At 35.9% G+C, this 26,359-nt stretch overlaps 1 protein-coding gene across 1 annotated transcript in view; it reads right to left on the reverse strand.

Annotated features, from left to right (window-relative positions):
• c11.1 (maestro heat like repeat family protein c11.1) overlaps positions 1–20,161 on the reverse strand; it is a 211,503-nt gene extending 191,342 nt beyond the window's left edge. The window contains exon 1 of the mRNA XM_089097791.1: positions 20,110–20,161. The gene's annotated coding sequence lies outside the window, so the exon portion shown is untranslated. The remainder of the gene's footprint in view (positions 1–20,109) is intronic.
• Positions 20,162–26,359: the final 6,198 nt, after the last annotated feature.

Raw genomic sequence — 26,359 nt, forward strand, 5'->3', positions numbered from 1 at the left:
GAGTGTTTCTTAATTCTCCCCTTCGTGAATCAATAATTTCCCCTAGCGATTATGTAAATCAAGTTCTCAGGCCAGGCTAGCCAAACAATCTCATAGCATTCGCGTCGAGCATGTCCATTCTCACTGACAACGAACAGAAACCAGCCCTCTGATTGGCTGAGAAGGAGGATGTATCCGACTGGCTGATTGGCTGAGAAGGAAACACGTGATCTAACTGTTTCCTGGGAACTCATATCAAATAAATCAACCAACACACATAACCATCCATGAAAACAGACATAAATGTGACAAAATTCCTGTTTTTTCATTCTCACTGACAAAAACCATAAAAACAGACATAAATGTGAGAAAGTTCCTGTTTTTCAAATTCTCACTGACAAAAACCATAAAACATCCATAATTTGATGTTGACATCCGAGAAAAAAATCAAATAAATCGAACAACACACATAACCATCCATGAAAACAGACATAAATGTGAGAAAATTCATGTTTTTTCAAGTGAGAAAATTCCTGTTTTTTCATTCTCAGTGAGAAAACCATAAACCACGTGGTGATCGTCGGACTCAATAAGGCCATTCTACTATCTCTGGGGTTTGTTTCAACCCCAAAAGCCTTGTTATATAATATTTAGACTATTTTGAATAGAATGGTTATCTCAAAATTTATATTAGATGCATTTAAGAACAATACGACGTGTGTGTGTGTGTGTGTGGGGGGGGGGGGCAGTTACCCTCCGATCATTTTTACTCTTAAAAAGAGCACTACAGCGTCTGATTACTAATCCAATGAAACCCCTCCAAAGTTTATATGAACATACTTTCTTTGAAAACCTTATAGGCCCCCAGGTCATAACTTACAACACTCGCCCTGAGGACTGGGAGGATTTGCTATCCTCAAAGACATAATTTCCAGACTTTTCAAATACATTGAACAAAATGGTTATCTCAAAATCTTGATTGGAAGTGTTTGGAGAAATGATGGGGGTGGGGGGGGGGTTGGCATTCGCCCTCTGATCACTTTCGACTAATAAAAAAGGCACTAGTTCTCTCAATTTTCAATCGAATGAGCCCTTTTTGAAGCTTCTAAGACCAAACTTTCTATAAAAACCTTATATACCCCAAGGGCATAGCTTACGACCCTAGTCCCGAGGGCTATGGGGAGAGGGTTGTCATCTTCAAAGACATAATTTCCAGACCTTTCAACTACGTTGAACAAAAAGGCCATATCAAAATGTTGACGGAAATGTTTGGCGAAATGATGGGGGTGGGGGGAGGGGGATTCTCCTTCCGATTACTTTCGACTATTAAAAAGGGCAATAGCCCTCTTAATTTCTAAACGAATGAGCCATTTTTGAAGTTTTACGACAGAACTTTCTATAAAAACTAATATGCCCAAAGGGCATAACTTATAGCCTTAGCCATGAAGACTGTGGGGTGGGGGTTGCCATATTCAAAGACATGAATTCCAGACCCTTCAACTACGTTCAACCAAATGGATATATCAAAATGTTGATTGAAAGTGTTTGAGGAAATAATGGGCGTGGGGGAGGCGGCATTCGCCCTCCGGTCGCTTTTAACAAATAATCAGGGCACAAGCCCTCGCTATTCCCAATTGAATTAGCCCTTTTCGAAGTTTCTACGACAACGCTTTCTATAAGAACCTTATATGCCCCCAGGCCATAACTTAAAACATTTGCCCTGGGGGCTGTGGGGAGTTTGTCATCCTCAAATACCTAATTTCCAGAACTTTCAACTGCGTTGAAAAAAAATAGCTATCTCAAAATTTGGATCGGCTGTCTTTGGGGAAACGGTGGACAAGAGAGGGGGGTTAGTTACCCTTCAATCACTTTTGACTATTAAAAAGGGCACTAGCCTTTTCAATTTGCAATCGAGTGAGCCCTTTTTGAAGTTTTTACGACAACGCTATCCATAAAAACCTTATATGGCCCCAGGGCATAACTTACAACCCTTCCCCTGAGGGTTGTGGGGGGTTTGTCATCCTCAAAGAGATAATTTACTGAACTTTCAACTACGTTGAAAAAACGACTATCTCAAAATGTTGATTGGATGTGTTTGGGAAATGGTGGCCGGGGAAGGGGGTTACTTGCCCACCAATCACTTTCGACTATTAAAAAGGGCACTAGCCGTTTCAATTTCTAATCGAATGAGCCCTTTTTTAAGTTTCTACGACAACATTTTCTATAAAAAACCTTATATGCCCCCAGGGCATAACTTACAACCCTTTCCTTGAGGGTTGTGGGAGGAGTATCCTCCTCAAAGAACTAATTTCTAGAGCTTGAAACTACGTTGAATAAAATGGCTACCTTAAAATTTTGATTGGATGTGTTTGGGGGAATGGTGGGCAAGAGAGCGGGGTTAGTTGCCCTCCAATTCCTTTCTACTATATAAATGTAACAAGCCCTTTCAATTTATAATCGAATGAGCCCTTTTCGAAGTTTCTACGACAACTCCTTCCATACAAATCCTTAGACCTTAGATCCTGCTGTGCCTCCAGAGGCACTTAGGGCATCCAAGAAGAGTCACTAGTCATCTCTCATTGCTGCGGCCGCCCAGACATCTTCCCATTCAGGTTGGATTGAGGCATTGAGGTTTGCGAGGTCAGCCCGGTAGCTGCGTCGTAAGGTGTTTTTGGGGCTTCTTCTTCTTCTGGTACCACGTGGCTGCCACTGAAGGACGACCTTCGGTAGTCGAGTTTTGGACATGCAGATCACATGACCGAGGTATCTCCACTTCCTATATTTGATCACTTTGGTTACCAGTGGCTGAGATGTCTTCTGTCATATAGTAGCAGTTGTTACTTTTTGGGACCAGTGGATATTTAGAATGCGCCTTAAGCAAATGTTTTCGAACGCAAGAAGTTTCTTTTCAAGTATTTGATCTATGTGCCAAGTTTCAGAACCATAGCAAAGTGTTGAGCGGACGTTGCTGTTGAACAGCCTCAGCTTGAGCCGGAGAGAGTACTTCTGGCCGATTCTTAACTTGACTTCTCGGTGACACGATCCTGAATTGTGGATGGTACTTCCTAAGTACTTGAACTCTACGACTTACTCTATCGTCTGGTTATTGCATCATAGGTCGAGTGGAGATCCAGTATTTGCCAAAATTTTTGTTTTGTTGGTATTTATCTTAAGGCCAAAAGGTTCGACAGCGTCCCTGACTTGGTTAAATTAATGCTGGAGCTTTTGTTTGCAGGACTCTAGGAGGCTGATATCGCCAGCGAAATCAAAATCTCCGAGTCTCTTAATAACCAACTGGATCCCATGTCCATCGCAGGTTCGGGGAATATAATCAATGACAGGAATAAATAGCAGTGGTGATAGCACACAACCTTGTTTCACCCCTTTAATGAAATGAAAGTAACAGGTACTCCCGTCACTTGTCTTCACGGAGCATTCCGTGTGTTTATAGAAGGCTTTAAGTATTCGAATGAGCTTATCAGGAATACCGTAGTATTGGAGAACCTAAGCATCTGGCGATCAACGGAGTCGAAAACTTTCTCGAAATCTATAGAGACCAAGTACAGCTTATTGCACCATTCATTCGCTTCTTCTAGCAGCATTATAAGAGTAAATACAAGATCAGCCCATGATCGGTTTTGACGGAATCCATGCTGCTTCGATATGAAATGCCCTGGTCTAAAACAACCCAAGAAAAAAAAATAATAATAATAATAATACATTGGGCAAACATCGTTCTTTAATTAGGCAGCGCTATTGCACCGCCTATGATTCTTTTTAAGGGTATAATTTCATATAATAATAAAAATAACTTATTTCAACCCTCTATACAAATTGAAATGTGCTAAAAGGACTGTAACAAGGTAAAAAAAGAAAAAGCAAAACATTAAGAATAAGGACAGTCACAAGGATATCACACAACACAACTATTTGACTATACAATTAAGGGTAAAGTATGCAATATTTTCATACCGCCTGCAGAACATACTGACCAACTGATCCATTCTCAAAGCGATATTAAAACTAAATATCTTCTAAAAATATACCAATTACAGGTTCAAATTGATACTTGAGGAACATACTTGAAGAAACAGAAAAATAAAGATTAGATTAACTTTTGATCAGAAAGCATGAATAAGTTGCAAAGATGGACGTAAGAAAATGTGGAGCAAGAAAACATTTTAAAGCCTATCTTGGGTTATCTTATCAAATTGGCCTTTTACAGAATTAATTAAAAAAAACTTTCCGAAAAATAAGTTTTTCAAAGAAAAGTAAAGCCCATTTTAAACTTACGCTCAGCAGATACAAATACTTGTTAAAATTCAAACTCAAAACGACCAGAAATTATCATTAAAGAATAAATGAAACCTAAAACAACAAAAATTAAATAAACAATCATAGGAAAAAACATAAAACAAGTAATAATATAAATGAATAAATATATCTTAAAGCGAGTAATGCTTAGATTGAATATGAAAATCAAGATTAAAACAAAAAAATATTTTGCTATTGAAGCATAAATGAAACTTAAAAAGGACAGAAATTAAATAAACAATCAATGCAAACAAACATACAATAGATATTATTGTAAATGAATAAATAAATCTTAAAAAGAGTGAAACTTAAATTTAATATGCAAATCAAGCTTGAAACGAACAAAAATCACTACAAACAAGAGTTCGGGTATCACCTCCTTCTCTCACTGTAAAAGTTTAAAACCTACTGCGTCATTGGCGTTTTACTAAAAATCAATTTTATCACAAATATTTGCTTTTGTACTTACTATTGAAAATAAATATTGAAACTATTGCAAAATTTTGAACTGATGAGTTTTCAGCAATTAATATCATTATACATCAACTATTCAGTTTAATTTATTAGCTATATTTAAAGTTGTTCAAGACGAATATAGTTTCACTACAAACAAGAGTTTGGATACTGCCCCCTTCCTTAACTGTAAATAAAACTAAAAGCCTACTGCGTGAATGGCGTTTCACCGAAAACGAATTATATTACAAATATTTTCTTTTCCAGTTCTTACAACATTGAAAACAAAAATAAAATTGGAGTGAAATAAATTCTTGAACTGATGGATCTTTCAAAAACTAATATTATTATATATCAAATATTCAATTTGATATTGTGTATACTTTCCAAGACGGTTCGAGACACATATAGTTTTCAGTAAAGTGCCAATGACGCAGTAGGTTTTAGACTTTTACAGTGAGACAAGGGGGCAATACCCAAAATCTTGTTTGTAGTGAATTTTGTTCGTTTCAAGCTTGATTGGTATATTCAATTTAAGTTTCACTCGTTTTAAGATTTATTTATTCATTTACATTAATATTTATTGTATGTTTGTTTGTATTGATTGTTTGTTTAATTTCTGTTCGTTTTAAGTTTCATATATACTTCAATAGCAAAATATTTTTTTCGTTTTAGGCTTGATTTTCATATTCAGTCTAAGCATTGCTTATTTTAAGATCTATTTATTCATTTATTTATAACTTGTTGCATGTTTTTTCCTATGATTGTTTATTTAATTTCTGTTCGTTTTGGGTTTCATTTATTCTTTAATAGTAATTTCTGGTCGTTTTTTGTTTGAATTTTTAAAGGTATTTGTATCTGCTTAGCTTAAGTTTAAAATGGCCTTTAATTTTCTTTGAAAAACTTATTTTTCGGAAATTTTTTTTTTAATTAATTCTTGTTTGTTTTTTATTGGAAAAAGTTTCAAGTTTTTAAAAATTCCTTATTTCAAAATCAGACTTTAGAAAAAAATCAAATCTTCATCAAAGTATCAAAACTGGTATCAAAGTAAGAATATCAAAGTGAAAAAAGTTTGCCCCTTTGAAATGAGCCTCCTTTGAAGTTTATACAAAGACCCTTTCTATATGAAGTGCATCTGGGAAAAAAATTAATGGAGTGTTGAGGGAGGATAGCTGTCCTCCGGTCACTTTTTACTCTTAAAAAGTGAATTAGAACTTTCAGTTTCCTCAATTAAGTTTATACAAGCATCCCTTCCATAACAACCATATATGCCCCCAGGGCATAACTTACAATGCCTACCCTCGGACTCTCGGGGGCTGTGTCGACACGGGAGTTTTTGTTATCTGAACTTTGAACTATTTTTAACAAAATGTATATCTCAAAAGTTTTATCTGATGCCTTTAGGGGGTGGAGGAGGGGGGGGCTAGTTGCCCTCCAATCTCTTTTGACGCTTAAAAAGTGAACGAGTACTTTCAATTTCCAATCAAATGAACCCTCTCAGAAGTTTATACAGGCTTCCCTTCTATAAAAACGGGCATTACTTACAACACCTGCCTCCGGGCCATGGGGGGTTGCGTCGACACAGGAGTTTTTCTTGTCTGACCTTTGAATTATTTTTAATCAATGGCTATTTTTAAAATTTTATCGGATGGGCTTGGGGAAAAGAGGGTGTGGGAGGGGGGGTAGTTGCCCTTGGATATCTTTTGACTCTTAAAAAGTGAACTAGAACTTTCAATTTCCAACCAACTGAGCCCTCTCTGAAGTTTATACGAGCATCCCTTTCGTAAGAGCCATACACGCCCCCAGAACAACACTTACAATGCCTACCCCATGGGCCCTAGGGGGGGGGGGGTTGACACCGGAGTTTTCTTTATCTAATTTTTTAGCAATTTTGAAAAAACTGGCTATCTCAAAATTTGTAGCGGATGGGTTGGGGGAAAAAGGGCATGGGGGGCTAGTTGCCCTTAAATCTCTTGACTCTTAAAAAGTGAATTAGAACTTTCAATTTCCAATCAGATGAGCCCTCTATGAAGTTTATACGAGCATCCCTTTCATAAGAACCATACATGCCCTTAGGGCATAACTTAAAACGCCTTCTTCCGGGCCCTGGGGGGTTGTATGGACCCCGGAGTTTTTTTTATCCAACCTTTGAACTTTTTTTTTTTAACAAAATGTCTACCTCAAAATTTTCATCAGATCGGTTTGGAAAAAGAAGGCGTAGGGGGGCCGTTGTCCTCGGATCTCTTTTGACTATTAAAAAGTGAACTCGAACTTACAATTGCCATTCAAATGAGCCTTCTCTGAAGTTTATACGAGTATGCCTTTCATAAGAACCATACATGCCCCAGGGCATAACTTTCAACGCCTGCTCCCCAGGCCTGCTATCTGTAGTTTTTATGAGCATCCCTTCAATAAGAACCATATATTCCCCCAGGGCATAACTTACAACGCCTGCCTTCGGGGCCTGGGGGGCTGTGTCGACCCCGGAATTTTTGTTATATGGTCTTTGAACAATTTTTTAAAAAATTCCAATTTCAAAGTTCTTATCAGATGGGTTTGAGAAAAAAAGGGTGTGGAGGGGGGGGCCTAGGTACCCTCCAATCTCTTTTGATTCTTAAAAAGTGAACTAGAACTTTCAATTTCCAACCAAATAAGCCCTCTCTAACGTGTATGCGAGCATCCCTTCCATAAGGACCATATATACCCCGAGGGCACAACTTACAACGCTTGCCCCCAAGCCCTGGGGGGTTGTGTCGACACCAGAGTTTTTGTTATATGATCCTTGAACTATTTCAACAAAATGGCTATCTCAAAATTTTTATCGGATGCATTTGGGAAAAAAGGGCGAGGGGAGGGGCTGGTTACCCTCCAATACCTTTTGACACTTAAAAAATATACTAGAACTTTAAATTTTCAATCAGATAAGCATATTCTAAAGTATATACCAGCATTGTTTCCATAAGAACCATATAGGATCTCAGGGCATAACTAATAATCCTTGCCCTGAAGACCTTTGGGGGAGTGTCATGCTCAAAGATGTACAGTAACTCCCAGAACTTTCAACAACGTTAAACAAAACGGCTATCTCAAAATTTTGATTGGATGTGGTTGGTAAATTGGTGGGCGTGTATGGGGTGTTAGTTGCCTTCCAATCACTTTTGACTATTAAAAACGACACTAGCCATTTAAATTTCCAATCGATTGAGCCCTTTTTGAAGTTTCTATAACAACACTTTCTATAAAATCCTTATATGCCCCCAGGGCATAACTTACAAGACAATCCTTGCCCTGAGGGCTGTGGGGGGGGGGGATGTCATCCTCAAAGACCTAATTTCCAGAATTTTCAACCACGTTGAACCAAATTGTTATCTCAAAATGTTGATTGGATGTGTTTGGGGGAAAGGTGGGCGTGAGAGGGGGGTTAGTTGCCCTCCAATCACTTCCGACTATTAAAAGGGGCACTTATCCTTTGAATTTCCAATCGAATGAGCCCTTTTTGAAGTTTCTACAACAAAGCTTAAATGCCCCCAGGGCATAACTTACAACCCTTGCCCTGAGGGCTGTGGGGGAGTGTCCGGCTCAAAAACATAATTTCTATCTGGAAATCAACTACATAGAACAAAATGGCTGTCCCACAATTTCTACTGAATTAGTTTCTGAAAATGGTTGTCGTAGAAGGGATGTTTGACGCCTTCCAATAACTTTTGACCGTTATAAAGGGCACTAGAACTTTCGATTTCCAATCGAATGAGCCCCTTTTGAAGTTTTTACGACGACTCCTTCCATATGAAGTGCCTCTGGGAAAAAAAAGTAAATTAATTAATAAATAAATAATAAAACATTGGAGCCATTAGGCCTTTACTACAGGCAACGCTATAGCGTTGCCTCTGATCATGTAGCCTATAAAATATACTGGTCAGTTAACCCCTAAAAACTTCCCTGCCCAAGGAAACCCACCCCTAGCATAAAATCTCCCCCAAAAAATGTCTGAATATTTCCCAATAACAAATACTAAACATAGACAGTGGGCAATCTGCATAACATAAAACCCTTTCCCCAGGAGCTTTGGGAGGGGGAGGGGGGTCATGTTATCCCCAAAGGCATATTTATTGGAACTTTCAACTAGGCTAGGCCTATACTGAACAAAATGGTTATCTCAAAATTTTGATCAGATGACTTTGGAGAAAAAGGGGCATGGGAGGGGGGGGGGGGCTAGCTGCCCTTTTGATCTTTTTTTACACTTAAAAAGGGCACTAGAGCTTTTAATTTTTGTTCAAATGAGTCCTCTTCCAATATTCTAGGACCATTGATTCAATATGATCACCCCTGGGGAAAACAAAAATAAAATAAAAAAATAAAAACACATCCATGATGTTTTTTATGGCAAAAATACAAGATTCCACATTTTTGCAGATGGGAGCTTGAAACCTCTACAATAGGGTTCTCTGATAAGCTGAATCTGATGATATGATTTTTATTAACATTGCTTGACTTTTAGGGGGTGCTCCCTCCTTTCTCGAAAATTGGGAAAATTTTCTCAGGCTTGTAGCTTTTGATGATTAACAGAAGCCTAAACCTAATGAATCTTTTACATTTGGAATCAGGATAATAAGCCAATTCTTTTGATGTATCTATTGGTATCAAAATTTTGCTTTTTTAGGGTTTTGGTTACTATTGGGCCAAGGTGCTCCTAACTTAGTTTGTTACCAACAACTTTTGATTCCATTTTGAGCCCTTAAATGGGCCCCAAAAGGTAACTAAATTGAGTTATCACACAAAAAGAATGACCATCAGGATAAGTGGGTTCAAAAAGAGGTTAAAAACATATAATTTGTTTCTAAATAATTATTCAAAGTAATACATTTCAAAGGCACTGATTAGAACAATCTAATTCCCAAAAATTTGAATTTAAAAATGTTATTCAAGTCAAACATCTCCTGTAGTTGATACGAAATGGTGTGTTTTCTGGGCAAGACTCTGCAGTAAAAACAAAAACAAGAAGTAAGCAAAAAATCACAGACTGCTTTCCTTTAATTTTTTTTTTTTTTTAATTTTCTCAATTAAATTGTTGTGAAAGTTAGCATCTTTTTTATCATTTATGTAGATGAAAGGCCATCAGTTATTTTTTGCTCAATTTTTCTATCTGCTACTGTTATGTTACAGTAGAGTTTATTGCCCATAAAAAACTCTTAAATGCAGATATCAGGAAAACACTTGGGATTTCAGAATAACATTTGTAAATTTGTAATGAGAGAAGGAATGGTACCATAACATTCATAAAATTTTCAAAGAAAAAAAAAAGGGGAAAACAAAGTAAAAAATTACATTAAAAATCAAGCTCAAATTTGATACAAAAATCATGGAAATTTCTAGAGGAAACAAGCAAGCATTCCTTTTAGAAATTCAATAGGTAGATTCCTATCAAACATGGAAAAGCTTCCTGCCAAAGAAACTAGAACGGAATTTACCTTTGTCAGCTGTCAGTGTTTTTGTCTAGAATATAGTAGAATATAAATAGGCCCGTTTTTTAGCACTAAGATCTTAGATCTTTCTGCAAAGATTATTTTTTTTTAACTCATCTTTGTTCTAAGATCTTACAGCTCACGATGTTGGCACTAATTGTGAAGACCACCACTGTTCTGCCATATATAACAATTAAAAGAGAACTTTGATGATATATTCGTCATTGTTCTCGGACTGCTGATCAGAGCAGAATGATGAAAGACTTTTGCAAAAAAACTACAAAAGATTGGATACCTTAGTTAAAATATTTCACTTTTAAGCCTTTTCTGACAAAAGATGTAAGATCTTAGCACATTGATGAGTGAAAAAACGGCCCTAATATAAGCCAGCTCTCATTCATTACTTTATTCCCTCCAATCACTTCCGACTATTAAAAAGGGCACTTATCCTTTGAATTTCCAATCGAATGAGCCCTTTTTGAAGTTTCTACAACAAAGCTTTCTATAAAAGCTTTCTATATAAGCCAGCTCTCATTCATTACTTTATTTTTCTGGAGGTCATTTGTTATTGTATTTTTATAGGAATTATTCATTGTCATTCATAGAGTAGCCTACTGTATCATTTGTCCATTAGACACTTTTGTAATGTGTAAGTAACCATAATAAAAATTACTTGTTTATAATATCATCTCTTAGTTGTTTATATTGATATCTATATAGGCTAGCCAAAACCTGTATTTCTATCTCAAGGCCACTTCCATAGGAAATCAGGCCATCACCCACAATTGAGGTAAACATAGTCTACACTTTAATCCTAACAGTTGGTACACAACTTATTGCATGACAAGACTAGACCAAATGTAATATATTGTTCAGCCAAAACATAACAAATTTAAATGCTTATAAAATTAGATTGTATGCATTTGGAATTCTTTAAAAAATATTACTACTACTACTAACAACTCACTGCAGCACCAAGCCACCTGAGGCTAACACAGCTACACACGCTCCTCCTCCACCCCAATCTATTCAAAGCCTTCCTTTTTACACCCGCCCACGAAGTTCCCATTTCCTTTTAATCTTTCTTTATGACGTCCTCCCGCCCAAGATGGGGACAACCGGCTTTCCGTTTAGCCCCACACGGTTGGCCGAAAAGAACAACCTTCGGCAATCTGTCATCCTTCATCCGCACAACGTGCCCTATCCACCTCAACCTTTCTTTCATTATAGCCCTAGAGAGCAGTATTGAACCACATTTTTCGTATAGCCGATTGTTTGAAATATGGTCAGTCAGCTGGGTACCCAGAACAATCCGTAGGCAGTTCCTCTGGAAAATATCTAGCAAATCTTCATCTGCTTTTTGGAGCGTCCATGCTTCAAAGCAATGTTTGACCAATGTCATCGGTGTAAATTCTAATATTTTAATCTTAATTTGCAGACTTATCTTCTTTTCCTCCCAAACTTTTTCTAACTGCGAAAAAACACACTAAGTCTTGGCTGTTCTACTTTTGACATTTTGACTGCTCCCTTTATCTTTACCAATAATACTATCAAGGTGAGTGAAGCTGCCCACTTGATCGATCTTTTCGTTACCCTACGTCACCTTTTCATCTTTGATTATTCCTAGCCTTAGTGACTTAGTCTTCCTAACATTAATTTTCAAACCAATTCTAGCATCCTGAACTCGCCAAACCTCTAAAACTTCATTCATTTTGCTCACACTTTCATCTAGGATGCTTAAATCATCAGCATAATCCAAGTCCAGGAGACTTTTACTTCCCCATTTGATTCCATTGTCTCCCATTGCCTTTCCTGTGCTCCTTAAAACAAAGTCCATCAAGATAATCCATATAAAGGGAGATAGAACACAAACCTGTTTAACTCCTGATTTAATAAAAAACCAGCTTCTGACCTCATTTCCTACCTTAACCGCAGCAGTGTTATTCTTGTACATAGCACTAATCACTTTAATGTATTTTTCTAGTATACCATACAAGGACAAAACCTTTACTAAAGCTCATCTAAATTACCTTATAAATTAGGATTGAGCAAAGGTACAAAAATTGAAAAACTTTTCTTGTCCCTTATTTGACCAGAACATCTATTTCCAATGGGTAAATATGGAGCAGTTCAGATTTCTGACCTACAAGTAAAGTGAACAAACCACTCCATGCCTTTTTTATGTTGTTTCTGAATATAATAATTGCTTTTATTGCAACTTCAATTTTAAGCCCTTTTTGGACACTTGAAAATGATAATTTCTTTCCAGCTTTCAGATATAAAAGAGGATTTAAGCATTGGTTTCAAACTTACTATTTGATTATAAATCTATTTTGTTAAAGTTATATAATCTACAAGCTTTGATCCGTCACAATTAAGTTGGATAACAAAAACTTTCTTCCTAGATAGATTATATTAAAAAGGAAAAATATACTGGACTTAAAAGATTATTTACATGATAGGTATATATATACATATCCAGATTCTGGAAAAAAAAATACCCTTAATTTTTAGTTTTCAATCTCATTTTCATTGGCAATAATTTTTGAACATAGGCTACACTCCTGTTATTTCAATGAAATTTTAAACCATATCAGGGCATTTTGCTAAATTTAAGAAATGGATTTATAAATATCTAAATCACCTCATAAATTGGGATTGAGCAAATGTATGAAGATTGAAAAACGTTTCTTGTCCCTTATTTGAGCAGAACGTCTATTTACAAGGGGTGAATATGGAGCAGATTACATTTCGGACCTACAAGTAAAGTGAAAATACCACTCAGTGCCTTTTTTATACTGTTTCTGATTACAATAATTGCTTTTGATGCAACTTCAATTTTAAGCCCTTTGTGGACACTTGAAAATGATAATTTCTTTCCAGCTTTCAGATATAAAAGAGGATTTAAACATTGGTTTCAAACTTACTATTTGATTGTAAATCCATTTTGTTAAAGTTATATAATCTACAAGCTTTGATCTGTCACAATTAACATGGATAACAAAAAATTTCTTCCTTGCTAGATTATATTTAAAAGGAAAAAAATACTGGACTTAGAAGATTATTTGCATGAAAGGTTCACATACTGGATATACCTATCCAGATTCTGAAAAAAATGCCTCAATTTTTAGTTTTCAATTTCTTTTCCATTGGCAATAATTTTTGAACATACACTCCTGTTATTTCAAAGAAATTTTAAACCATATCAGGGTCTTTTGCTAAATTTCAGAAATTGATTTATAGATATCTAAATCACCTTATAAATTGGGATTGAGCAAATGTATGAAGCCTGAAATACTTTTCTTGTCCCTTATTTGATCAGAACATCTATTTACAAGGGGTAAATATGGAGCAGTTTACATTTCTGACCTAAAAGTAAAGTGAACATACCACGAAATGCCCTTTTTATGCTATATCTGAATATAAAAATTGCTGTTGTTTCAAATTCAATTTTAAGCCCTTTTTGGACCCTTAAAATTGATATTTTCTTCCTACAGTCTTTGGGCATAAAAAGGGTTTAAACATTGGTTTCAAACTTACTATTTCATTATAAATACATTTTGTTAAAGTTACATAATCTACATTTGTCACAATGAAGTTGGCTAAAAAAAAAAATAAAACAATTTTGCCATTTTCCATCTGCCATGTTTCTTCTCTTGGCTTTTATATTTTTCAACATTTTGTTGAAACAGCATCTTTTAAGAAGCCTAACAGAATGAGAAGAAAACATGACCGAATTGTTTTGATTTGTTTTAATAAATGTAATAATGACAAATCAATGCTTATGGATTATAAAACTTTAAAAAAATGGATATATAATGAAATAGTAAGTTTGAAACAAATGTTTTAACCCTTTTTTATACCCAAAAACTATAGAAAACATTATCACTGACCCATTAAAAATTTTCATTGTCAAGGATCCAAAAAGGGCATAAAAATTAATTAGCAACAAAAGCATCAAGTGGTATGTTCACTTTAAAAAAAAAGCATCAAGTGGGTCAGAAATATGGACTTTTCCATATTTACCTTGCAAGGTTTCACTTTCATAACACAAAGGTTATAAAACATCCTCAAAGGTTAATGGCCCATGGACAGAGGAGTGGAGGTCTAACATTTTACCTTAATTTTCAGTTTCTTTTTCTCTGGCTTTAGTTCTGAAAATACAATTCCTGTCATTTGAGTAGAATTTTAAGCCATATTAATAGTTTTTATTTCAATATTTAGGAAATGTATTTGCATATCTTTAAAACCTTATAAATTGGGACTGAGCAAAGTTGTGAAGCTGAAAATAATTTTGTTGTACTTCATTTAGGCAGAAGATCTATCTTAAAAGGTTTCACCTTTATAATACACAGATTTTTAAAGGTCATCAAATGTCAAGACTCTAGAGGGAGAAGGAGTGGAGATAGGTACTTCAAAATACCTTCCCATGACATACTTTAGCCTGCAGACCCATCCCTGACAGTTTCATTTTCCTAACCTAACTGATTTCCAAGTTAGCCAAAAGTATCTAAAGTAGAATTTTACTGTCAATAATATGAACAGCAAAATATTTACCAAATGTTTTTCATCAGGTCAAGAATTCAAGAAAAATGGTTAACAAAGAAGACGTGATTCATCATGAGAAGCAAAACAGTGGGCAAATATAGCCTATACTGTTATTAGTGTTATAGCATAGGATACCTAGAGCCATCAGGAGGATAATATACATTATCAGAAAAGTAACCATGATATATAGAAAGGGCATAAAATAAGGAATATGATGGTACTATCTTTATTTTATTAGCATGTTTCCTTTAGATGTGATAGCCATGACAAATTTACCCTCTTTTGTCTGGTAAATTTGCAGGTGGCACAACAATTTAGCTAGGATGAAAGTGAAAATATCATTTGATGCCCTTTTTTATGCTCTTTCATAATACAATAATTGCTTCTGTTACAAATTGCATCTTGAGCCCTTAAAGGAGCCCCATAGGTATTTCATTTTTGTAATCACACAAAGAAGTTATGAAGAAGTAGTTAGGTCATTGAAAAGTTGTTAAAAACATATCACTAGTTTATAATTAATTTGTTCAAGAGTAATATATTCCAATAATACTTATTTAAAACAACTCAAACCTCATTTATTGGGCAACACAAATATAAACCATTTTCCAAACATTTTAAGTTTTCAAATGCTGTCAGCAAAAAATAGTGCTGAATTTTGCAATTCAAAACTTTGCTGTCAACAATTCAGGGTATATATTTGCACATAGGGGAGAGAGGGGCGATACCGCACGGGGGCGACTCCATACGTTTAAAGTTTTTGCCTAAAGTTTTTGACCTAATCCTTTCCAAAAATTCCCGCTAGATGCCCTTCATGTAACGCACATTTGGCGCAAGTTTTAAATTTTGGAGAAAAGAGGTAAGGAAATTTTTTTATGCTTGCTGGAATTCCTGACACATGTAGTCTTTGTCAAATATTTCTAAGTTATTGTAGCTCTTGAGCTATGATTTAGAAAGATCAGACAAGGTATACATCTGATATTTGCATGGTAGTTTTCGTCAGTAAATATCAGGCCGTTATCTACGAAAAAAAATAAAATTCAAAATGGCGTCAACTTGGGGTAACTCCTGACACTTTTTTAGGGGCGATTCCGGACACTTTTCGTGGTGTCCGGTTTCACCCTGTACTGACGGAAGTCTTTCATAAGTTGGAAAATGGAACTATATGTAGCTGGAAGCAGAATATTGGTAAAATTGATTGTATCCCTGTTGTCTTATAGAAAAACTGAAGTGATTTGTTTTGACTATCAAACTTTGTTTTCAACATTTACACTTAGAAAAAAGTTACCCCTTGCCTTACAGCCTAGCCTATTTAAACACAACTACTCTGTGTAACAATCTTTGTCTTGAATCAAGTCATCCAAGATTAAGTCTGCCTAATATTTAGATACTTTGTTCCAACTTTAAGATCCTGTGTTCAAGACTGGACAGCATTTTCTGTGATTTGGCTAAGCTTAACCTTTAATTTCTATCCGAAATTAAGCTGTACTTTTGACTGTCTAAATGTTTAAAATAGTCTCGGCATGTCACTGTTTATAGCAAAAATATTCAAGCTAATCTTAATCAAATATTCTTCAATACTTTCTAACTGGTGTACCAATAAACCTTAACCCCCCCCCCCCCACCCTTCCTTGTTTAAAATACATACTCTGAATTGTAACCATTCAATGGATTAATGTCTTATAGATTATAATGTTTAGTTTTATAATATATGTGATTTGAACTTATAAGTAGACAGTGATAATTCAAAAGGAGTCATGTGACATTTATATAAGCTTAGATTTACAGTCCACCTTCACAGCTATGTAGATCAGTTCAATTCATTTTCACCCATCATATTTAAAAATAACACTTATTATTAAATGATTTACTATTATGTTGAACAATAAACATTTATTCAAGGCCTACTTATATCAGAAAGATAAACAGTAGAGTCTAAGGCTGTATCAAAGGGGGTAGAGGGTTTGAAAACCCCTGAAATGTTTGTCCGACTTGTAGAAACGTAAGAAAAATTAACATAAACAAATGTTTGATGTGGTTTTTTAAAGTTTTTTTGTTTAATGTTTTGTATTATAATGTTAAACTAAACATTACCCTGCCTGCAGGCATCTTTCCATTCTATGCCTCAAAGCACACCTCAAAGCATGGCGTGACCTGTGTTACTTTTCATGCTGTTCTCTTGAGGTTCTGACAATTATAATTTTCTTTTACAGATGGTTTGCAACTACATTCAAAAGGGGAGTGGTCCTCCTGATCCAGAATTAGTAAGGTGTGCTGTTATTCAATTTATACATGGGAAGTTGTCTTTCCGAGCAACCGCAGAAGAATTTTCCCTGAAGAAGAGTACCCTTGTGGATGCCATAAAATGATACAAGGCAAAAATGCAACATCTCAAGCAGAGTGGTGCTAGTGGTAGCAATTTTGACAATGACATTGTTCAGGAAAGCACTAATTTTGTTTTTTCTTTCAAACAAGAGAAAAAGCTTGCTGCATACCTCAAAAAATGCTCACTGTTGAACTATGGGCTGACTCCCTGTGCAACAAGAAAGTTAGCCTACCAATTGGTAATAACATTGAAGATAAAATTCCCATCAGGCTGGAAACTGAATGAGAGAGCAGGAGTGGAGGGGCTAAGAGGTTTCATCAAGCGGAACGCCAGTTTGTCCATCAGAAAACCCGAAAATACAAGCCAGGCTTGTGCTGCTGGCTTTAATGCTGTTGTAATTGGTGTCTTCTTTAGAAATGTTCAGGAGTTATTATGCAAGTATAATTTTCCTCCTGGTCAAATTTGGAACTGTGATAAAACAGGAGTACCCACAATTGTTCAGGCCCCAAAGGTGATTGCTTAAAGGGGAGCAAAACAGGTGGCACAGACTGTGTCAGCAGAAAGAGGGGAGAATACCAAAATGCTATGCTTTGTATCTGCAATTGGTCAGACAATTCCACCAGTGTTTGTTTTTCCAAGAGTCAAAGCTCCATAAAGGATGTATCAAGATGGACCACCAGGATGCATTGGCTTAGCCCATTGTAGGGGATGGATGACTTTGGACAATTTCTTTTGTTCCATGGAAGACTTTCTAAAAGATGTCAAACCCAGCAAAAGAACAGCCTGTTTTACTCTTGTTTGACTATCATGACAGCCATATTTCAGTAGAAGTAGTTTCTTTCTGCAAAGATAACAACATCTACCTCCTACCCTTTCCTCCCCATTGCTCCCATCATCTCCAACCCCTTGATGTTTCAATGTATGCACCATTGAAGCATGCAATCAGGGAGTCATTTGACAATTGGATGCAATTAAACCCTGGTCAGAGAATTTCAATACATGAAATAGCAAAATTGTGCAAGTATCCCTTTCTGAAAAACATCACAGCTGGTTTTGAGAAGGCAGGAATTTGGCCTTTAAATCCAAATGTGTTCACAGAAGTCGATTTTCTGCCAGCTGAGGTGACAAACCCCCCAGATCCAGCTGAACAGAATGCCCAAGAAACTTCCAATATGGATTATCCTCACCCTGGTTTATTTTGTGATTCATCTCCTGTCATGATGGGTCAACAGCAGTCAAACTTGCCTGCGGCAGTAACTCCTGAAAGCATCAGACCATATCCACAGGCAAAAATGCAAGTGGGTCCACACAAAAACTGTAAAAAAGGCAAAAGTAGAATTCTGACAGAAACGCCAGAAAAAAGAGCACTAGAAGCAGAGACTGAACTAAGGCTTGCTAAGAAAAAGTCCCTAAGAAAGTCAAAGGTTTCACTCATTGCTGACAAAACAAGAGACAGCATTTCAGACATAGATATCCAGCTCAATGACAAGTCTTTACATTGTGGTAGTATCAATGAGTTTGACACAGATGAAGAATTATCTTGTGGAAATTTTAAGCTTTTAAGGTTTATGGTGGGAAAGAAACAAAACTGCTGATTATTATGCTGGTGAAATTGAAGAAATAAGTGGCAGACTAGCAAAAATAAACTGTCTCCGCAAGTCTTGTGGGTATTTCATCTTCTCTGAATGTTGAGATTCTGCAGAAACTGACTTTCAAGACATTATTATGAAGCTTCCCGCACCGGTATCAGTAGGAAGAACTGGACAAACAGCCAAAGCTCTTGTATTTGGCTGTGATTTGGCCCAATTTCCCATAAAATAAATTTAATGTTACATTTAACTTGTATATTATCTGAATTAAATGTTAATAATAGCTGAATCAATAATTACAAGCATTAATTAATTAATGTACGGAAATGCCCCATGTGTGTCCAAAGTCACCCCCTGGTTGGGGTGACTTTGGACACTTGAAGAGGTCAATCATTTTTGGGTCTCACCAAGAAACAAATGGATGGATGTCATTGAAAAAAATCACCAAGAAAAGTGAATAGTTGAGCTATATATTCATGTAAAAAGGAAGTTTCTATCTTTAGAAATATGCTTCTTAGGGGTCAAAATCCTCAAAATGTATGGTTTCACCCCTCTCTCTCCTAAGGAGGTGAGGGTGGGTAAATTTCATGTTAACTTTGCAGTGGTCCATATAATTTAGGTGGGATGAAAGTGAAAACATCATTTGATGCTTTTTTATGCTGTTTCATAAAAATACCTTCAGGTCCTGTTTAAAAGCTCATGCAATTTGCAACAAAAGCAATTATTGTATTATGAAAGACCATAAAAGAAGGCATCAAATGATGTTTTCGCTTTTATCATAGCTAAATTATTGTGCCACCTGCAAATTTACCCTTTTGTTATAGGCTAGGCTAGCCTAATAGGCCTACCCGGTCAATATATACAAAATCATATTATTGAGTTAGGACTAAAGTGAATACACCATTCAATGCCTTCTTTTATGCTGATTACGAATATAATAACAATTTCGATTGTAAATGAATTTCCGCCCCCCCCCCTAAAACGGCAAAACCTACACTACCCCGGAAGGGACATAAATAGGGGGGGGGGGGGCTGAAACTCATTTCTAAAATAAATGCTTATTATATTCGTAATCAGCATAAAAAAATACATCGAATGGTGTATTTACTTTAGTCTTAACTCAATAGGCTAATATGATTTCGTATATATTGACCACCTACCCTAGAGTGCAGTCCAGAATAGGCTATGCACAAGAGCATTATAGAATCAATCAAAAAGTATATTTATCCATTTTGATTTCCACCCTGTATTAAAATTTTATAGAAATTAAGAACTAATCCCTCCAACACTGACATTAGCCTACTGGTGAGCAGTCACAGCCCAAATTAGGACTGGTATTTTTAAGCCCTTGTTCTCATGTTCTTGAGAGCTAGCCTGCCTAAGGAATCAAGTCAAAATCAGTATTTCAACATTCTACAAGCATTTTAAGAATTTAAATAACCTTAAAAAGTTATAAGGTCATTCTCATCCGCGTGCCTCTGCAGATTTAAAATTGGCTACATTTACTATGGGATGAATAACGTTAACAGACCAACACCAAAATTTTCTTAAGGGGATGTGGTTGTCTATTGCTACATTTTCAGGTTCGCTTGTCTGTAAATTTGCCAAAGGACTTTGTCCATGGGGCTTAGTTATCAAGATCAATCAAGAATTTGGGGGTTGACAAGTGACAAAAGTTGACATTTGCTAACGGATGAGTGAAAGCACGCTAATTTTTACGAATGCATCACATATCGACGGAAGAAAAAACTACAAGAGAAGAAATTTTGATGGAACTGGTATTTTTATCAAATCAGCGAAATATTATACGCAGGGATAATTTTTTGAGGGGTAAACGTATAGGGAGGGAATCATCCGAGATGGGCATTAGCCACAAAACTGTTAATGCACAAGCAACTACGAAAAATCATTGAAAGTTGAATTCTTCTTCTTCTTCTTCTATTTAACAGCAGGCGGGCTTTTCAGTAAAACTATTTAGCCCTTTTCCTTTTGCTTCACTCTGTGGGCTACAGAGCTACTGGCTTGATTGCCTCATATTTATTAAATATATTCAGATATCTTTCAGCAGATCTTTTGACTCTAGGAGTTCAAATATAAGTTGATAGATGTCGATTTCTATACTCTGTGTGCAGGTATAGTTGACTAGGCTCTTGGTTGATAGTGGGATTTTTTGGTGTTTGAAGTATTTTAAGAGTTTACAAAGCAAGGGATGTTGTGCAGACGTCAGCATATTACATTCAAATAGGCAATGGTCAATTGTTTCATTATTCATATTACAATGCCTGCAAAGAGGGGACAGGGGAATTGAACCACTTGAATTAGAAAGCTTATATTAGAATGCAAGGAAATTTAGTCCATTTGTTCCAGAACGAATTCTATGATAAATTTTATAAAGATACTTATTTGGAAAGGGGGAAAGGATAGGATTAATCTTATTAAAATTAATATCTGATAGCCTCCATCGGTAAATATCTCTAATTGGGATTGGTCTCCCACTTGGCTGGTCAACATTTATAGCATTTTTGCTATTTCATCAACCTGATGATTACCACTTATGCCAGAGTGGCTAGGAATGTACTGAAAGTAAGTTTTTATGCCACTTGAAGCAAGATTTTCAATAATACTGAGACAATGATAAGTGTCAATGTCCAACTTATATTGAGGAGCTGAGGCCAGCAGCTCAAGGCCTGATAAAGAGTCGGAATAAATGATAATATTATTCAAATTTTCAATCAAAGGTTGGTTTTGCTTAAGGTGTTCTAATGCCATGATTATGGCATTTAACTCAGCAGACATTATAGATAAATTATTAAACAATCTCTCGCCCATTGCAATTTTCAGGTGAGGAAGGAAAACACCACTTGCAACCTTCTCATTCATTTTTGACCCATCAACAAATATTTGGAAGTGATTTTTATAGGTAATTGTATTAAGTTCTGCAAATTTTTTCTGGACAAAAACAATGGGGGTTAAATCTTTATTCCATTTTGAAAATTCAGTATTTATTATGGGAAATGACCAATTCCATGGAGGGGATTGGGGGAAAGTAGGTGCAATAGACTTTGCTGGTACAGGGAACTTCTTTTGAATATTGGCATACTCATTTGCAATACCTCTATACATTGCTGGATTTCTTGACCATTTATATAACGTGTGAGCTATTTGATTCAATTTTTGTAAGATGTTTTGTCAAGAGAAAGCTACATCTCTCCCTTATTGTTGTTAATCCACTCTCCATAAGCAGAAACTTGGTGCTTGTGGGTTTCCTAAGACCAAATATGAGACGTATTATATCATTTTGTGTTGTTTCAATTTCTTGCATCTGGGTCTTTGCACATGCACCATAGACGATGAGCCCATAGTCAATATGGGGTCTTATTATTTGATTTATAAAACTGGAGTGAGGTTTTCTCTTTACAACCCCAGGGTGTGGAAAGAAGTCTTTTTAGTATATTTGCTTTTCTATAGCAATTTTTTATTGTGTTTGAAATGTGGAGGTGGAAATTGAGTTTTTGGTCAAGTATGAGACATAGGTAATTAATATTATTATATTATGGAATAGTTGTTTTATTTATAGTTAGTTTTGAATTAATATGGTTTCGCTTCCCGTGAAATTGTATTATTTTTGACTTTGTGTGTGCAATGGGTAAATATGAATGTTTAGAGAATTTTTCAAACTGGAAAAGTGACTTTTGCGGATTTGACTGTGCTATCTGAAAGGTTTTGCCAGATGACCATAGCACCAGATCATCAGCATATTGTAGATTTGTGTGAGGTAGGTTCATGTCCCAGAGATATAGGGCAAATAGGGGGCAACTGAGGACTGCTCCCTAAGGCAAGCCTTTGGATATTGTTTTTCGGGGTGAAGAGGCTGAACCAACACAAACAATTAAACTTCTCACTTCTATGAAGGATTTAATAAAAGATACTAGCTTAGGGGGTGCTCCAAGGTTTGCAAGTTTATTTAAAAGGGTTTTTTGGTTCACATTGTCATATGCCCCTTCAAAATCTAGGAAAGCTGCCTCTAGGAGATTATTTTTTGAGAAAGATTAATTTATTGCATTTGTTAGCAAAATGAAAGCATCTGTTGAGGAGTGGTATTTCCTGAATCCAGTTTGAGTGTGTGGGATCATGTTATTTTTTTCAACAAACCAGAGGAGTCTCTGATAAATCATTTTCTCCATTATTTTCCCCATCACAGGTGTAATCATTATGTGCCTATAAGACTCAGGGTTATCTTTTGGTTTTTTTTTCTTTAGGATTGGTAGGAGGGACGAACATTTCCATATATTGGGGAACCTAGAAGATGCCCAAGCGTGATTATAACAATTTAGCAGTTCTTGTGTGTATGAAGGTGTGAGATTCTTTATCCATGTAGGGTGTATATTGTCATAGCTGCTGCTAGTTTTGGTCCTAATCTGATGTATTGCATTATTCAATTCCTGGATTGAAAATGGATTGGTTATGTACTCGGATCCTGGGCGTGGTTGGTAACTTAGGTTCATGGGATTTATGGACAGTTTGCTTTGATTATTTGATGTTAGCTTATTAACAAAAAAGAGTTGCAAATAGGTTAGCTTTTCCATTATCATTGTCATAATGGGTATTATTATGTAAAAGCTCATACAGGAGTGGGTTGGGGGAAGTCTTTTTCCCACAGATGTGGCTTATGAATTTATGTATAATTGGCTCATGTGTTTCTTTGGAGAGATTATTTGCAAAATTATTCCAGTACTTATATTTAGCATCTATTATAGTCCTTTTTAGATTAGATTCTGCTTGTATTTTTTTTTAATATGTAGTATGTGATGTTTTTTTTATGAATTCTGTCCTAGCTGCCTTTTTTATCCTCCATTTATTTAGGCACTCATTTGTCCACCATGCTTTAGGAATTTTTTTAGGGAATGTTTTCTTAGGTGTTGTCTTGGGGATAGCATGATTAGCTGTATTTATTAGTAAAGATGTCAAGGCTTCAGCATGTGAAGCTATTGTGTCAACTGTTGTGTTAGAAATGCATGAACTTTGGGTGAAACTTGTAATTTCATCATTTAGCTTATTTTGGAACATAGACCAATCTGCTTTAGTGTTGATATATTTGGATGTATGAGATAAAGTTTCAGCAGGTTCATTAAGAGAGCAAACTATAGCAAAGTGGTCAGTACATAGACTATCATTTTTATTTATGTAAGTTTCGTTCAAAAAATTTAATGACACAATTTGTAGGTCAATTGTGGAGAATCTGCCACTTTTGGGGTTGAAATATGTGTTCAGGTTTGGAGGAGTAGCAACAGCTAATTCATTATTATTTAAAGTCATATCCTCAATGAATTTACCAGCTTTATTTGCAGGTTTATTCCCCCACAAAAGGCTGTGGGCATTGAAATCACCACAAATAATGATATTTTTTAACATATTAGAATTATTTATACAATTAAAGAAATCCTTGTCATCTGTAGTTTCGCCATTAGGTTTATAAAAGCTTATTATGTAGGTTTTTAAATTATTCAGCCAAACACTGATACCAATAACATCAACATCATTTGCAAAATCTGGAAAATTGATGCCACAAAATTTTATATTATTATTTACTAATAAAGGTACCCCACCTCCTTTTCTCTCTGAAGATCTATCCTTTCTCAGGATAGTATATCCCGGAGACTTAATTTGTTGATTATGGGTTAAATGAGTTTCCTGGAGGCAAGCAATATTAATGGAATTATTATTCATAAATGATATTAGTTCATTTAGCTTATTTTCAGTGAGTGATCTTACATTCCATTGGAGTATTGATATATGTTGTGTTGTTGATTTATTCTTCATATGACAGTGTATCAATGTTCAGCTTTGTTAAAAGTAGAGCAAGATCTTTTTTTGCTTGAATGAGCATATCATCAGGGATGTAGATTTTTGCCAATTCTGCAATAATTTTTGTTTTCTGTAGTTGATGTATGTTCATGGCCTGAACTGCATTACAGTTTAGAATGAATAAGCATATATTTGGGGATTGCATTTTGGTTGTGCATCCTGTTTGTTGGTTAAGGGATTGATTCCTGGTAGTATTTCTGGTTTGTTTCTTCTTGGGAGGGGGGCCAGGCTGACCTCATCTCACCGGACAAGGAGGCTTGTTGGCTTGGTGATTCCTTCTGAGAGGGATGTGAGCTAGGGGGCTTAGAAGATGGTGTTTTATAAGGGGTGCTTGATGCATTGGGGGCATTTGACTTGGGGGTTTTGGTTGGTTTCGTTACAGGCTTTATTTGGTATTGTTGGGCAGCATTTGCTTCCATTGCTGCAAAGGGGTATGGGATGGCCTTCTCTGTTGATATTTGGAGTGTTAGAGCTCTTTTCTTGTATGCAGGGCATAATGATTTATTTGTAGATTCATGTGGGCCTTTGCAATTGATGCATGTAGGCTGAGTGCTGTTGCAAGTTGTCAGCTCTTTAGGATGGAAAGATTTACAATTACTGTTGGAGAATTTCATTGCATTTGTTTGTCGTGTGTCCCAGTTTGTAACACTTCTGACACTGAATAGGCTTAGGTTTATATTCCTTGTGTGGTTTGAAATAGCCCAAATAGGAATAATTTTTCTGGGATATCAATTTTATCTTTCAGTTTGAATAAGAAGGATCTACTAGTTTTTAGGCCATTAGAGTTAGGTTTTCCAAGTTGGGTAACATCCTCAACTGGGATTGTGTTTCCAGCCCTATCTGAGAGGCCTTCTTTTAACTCCTGAGTAGATATCTCTTGGGGAACATTGTAAACTACAATTTTTGTTGGTGATTGTTTTGGGTTCCAATTAGATGCAATAATTGGGGTATTCAGAAGGGATTTTAGGTTAATTATTGTATTTGCTGATTTCTAATCTTCTACAGCTATTAGCAGATATCCATCACGGTTAATGTTAAGAGAGAACATTGATTTTAGCAATTTAAAAATTGCAACTCTTATTGCAGTGATCATTTTTATTTCAAAGAGGGTAGTGGGAGTAATTTTAAGGTACATTCCTAAGTTTTGGGAGGGAGGATCTTAGGCAGGAAGAGGGGAAATGCTTTTAATTGGGGAGATTTTTTTCCCTTTTTTAGAGCTTCTAGAGAGGACCTCTTGAAACCCATTATCATCATTTATGGTTGCATTAGGACCTACAGTTATCATTGTCCTATTCTCCGAATTGGAGCTATCATTGGAACTTTCAGATAATGTGCTTGACCAGCCAGGATGGGTATCTTTCACTATCGAATTTGATTTGGGATCTGGGGGGACGTTTTTTTGGAGGACTTCTAAACATTGCCTATTGGAAAAAGCTTTAAACACAAATATAAAAATAAAACAAGAAGGGAAAATAGATGATATCAAACCGTCTGCACTATACTATGGGGAGGATAAACACCACAGTATAGCCCTGAGGATGACTTGAGCAGGATAGGTTTGGTACAACTGCTGATTAGAAGCGATAATAATCACAAGAAAATATATTTCGATTTTCTTATAAGGTTGCTGTTGTATGTGAACAGCAACCTTATATTCATCATCTCCCAGACCTTAGTCTTCTTCTTCTTCTATTTCACAGCAGGCGGGCTTTTCAGTCGATACTATTTAGCCCTTTTTCTTTTGCTTCACTCTGTGGGCTACAGAGCTACTGGCTTGGTTGTCTCTTATTTGTTAGATATTCTCAGATATCTTTCAGTAGATCTTT

Source organism: Artemia sp. Qi Xiang Cuo, chromosome 12, assembly GCF_049724085.1.
Source record: "Artemia sp. Qi Xiang Cuo chromosome 12, ASM4972408v1, whole genome shotgun sequence".
NCBI lineage: Eukaryota > Metazoa > Arthropoda > Branchiopoda > Anostraca > Artemiidae > Artemia > Artemia sp. Qi Xiang Cuo.